Raw genomic sequence first — 1,775 nt, 5'->3', positions numbered from 1 at the left:
GGGCCAGTTCACTGTCCCTCAGACCGTTGGAGGGCCGGACTATAGTTTAAAAAAATAAAACTATGAACAAATTCCTATGCACACTGCACATATCTTATTTTGAAGTAAAAAACAAAACGGGAACAAATACAATATTTGTATTTGCATGTGGCCCGAGGGCCGTAGTTTGAGGACCCCTGAAGCAGCCTCAGGGCAGGTGTGAGCCACTCCTCCCTCTACTGCTCAGCTGTGGTCCAGCTGGGGCCCACACCTCCCCTTCTGTAGCGCCATTCTCCTGGTATTTCTTATCTTTTGAGGTTCTGTGTGGGGTTCACGAGTCACCTGGGTCTTAGACATCTTTGAACAGGAAAAGTAACCTTGCGTGAGGGCTGGTAGGTGAAAGGTCCGAGGCTAGTGTTATCCATCTCACCCTTACAACTCTTCAGGGCAGTTATTCCAGCACCGCAGAGCAGGGAACAGAAGCCCAAGACCACAGAGCTGGGATTGGAACTCAGAATTCCCCTGACTCCCATGCCTGCTACTCCATAGGGAATAAAGAATCGTGTGGAAATTCAGGCTGGCCTGGTGACTCAGATGAGTACTAAACATTAACCACCACCACAAGCAACATTGCAGCCCACACTGCCCCATGGCACCAGGGCCTTGAACATGGAATCGGCCACTGATCCTTCCCAGTGGCCTCCACATTTTCTCTTCATCCTTTCATGGGTTGATTTATTCAACAAACATTTGCCAAGCACCAGTTATGTGCTAGGTAATGTACCGGGAGCCAGGAATAGCACTGTGAGCAGAAATGGCATGGTCCTTGTGTCCTGGGAGGTCCCCTCCTCTTGTACAGCCACAGCCAGTGATTGTAGGAGTGAGTGAATGAGGGGAGCGGAATGGAGTAGACTATTTAAATTGCAGGGAAGCACCGGGTATCCCTAGAGAAGGGGCTGTGCCCTGGGGATGGAGGGAGGTCCTCCGATAGGCTAGAGGCTCCTGCGTTTGAATCCTGGTGCTTCTGTTTATCAGCTGTGTGCCCCCGGGAAAGACCCTGGAGCCTTCTGAGGCTCTGCTTACATTTGTACACTGGGGGTCATAATGGCCGCGTTTCAGGATGGCTGTGATCAGAGCTAGCTTGGTTGGCCCGGTGTGGCAGCCAAGGTCTTCCCTGATTGTGGGTGCCCGTCTGCCTCCGTCACTGACAGTGTTGAATCTCACCCCTGATGGTGAGGCTTTAAAGGAGCTAATGCCCATAACATGATTGGCACAGTTTCTGGCTGGCAATAAGAAGGTCACAATGGTGGCTGTTTCTACCGCTGCTGTTGACAGTGTGATGAAAGTGACGATATGGTCCTGCATGCGCAAGCAACCTGGAGAGACTTTGACAGCACAGGTGGACTTTGACAGCACAGGTCAGCATAATGCCTGCAGCTGCCACTCCCCTTCCTGGGACCATAATAATAAAATGACGATATGATGACTTGGAGGATTGTGGAGGACTTTTGAAGGCCAAGTTGAGATATTGAGATTTGATGAGGTAGGACATAGGGAGTCAAGGAATGTTAAGGAGAAGAGTAGCATGAAACTGGTGCTTGTGGACAATTAGTCTGACAGGTACTCAAGGAGGGTTGGGCCAGAGAAAAGAGTGTCAGGGGACCATGTCAATCTTGTTTGCTCATCTGTCCACAGTGCCAGAATATTCCTGACCAATACCGGTGTGTGTTTCTCAGCATCTAGAAGGGTACAGGAGTCTGGAGAAGGCGCTGTGTGTAAATTAATCAAGAGTGCAG

Source organism: Myotis davidii, unplaced genomic scaffold, assembly GCF_000327345.1.
Source record: "Myotis davidii unplaced genomic scaffold, ASM32734v1 scaffold149, whole genome shotgun sequence".
Taxonomy (NCBI): domain Eukaryota; kingdom Metazoa; phylum Chordata; class Mammalia; order Chiroptera; family Vespertilionidae; genus Myotis; species Myotis davidii.
This window is presented reverse-complemented; position numbering follows the sequence as displayed.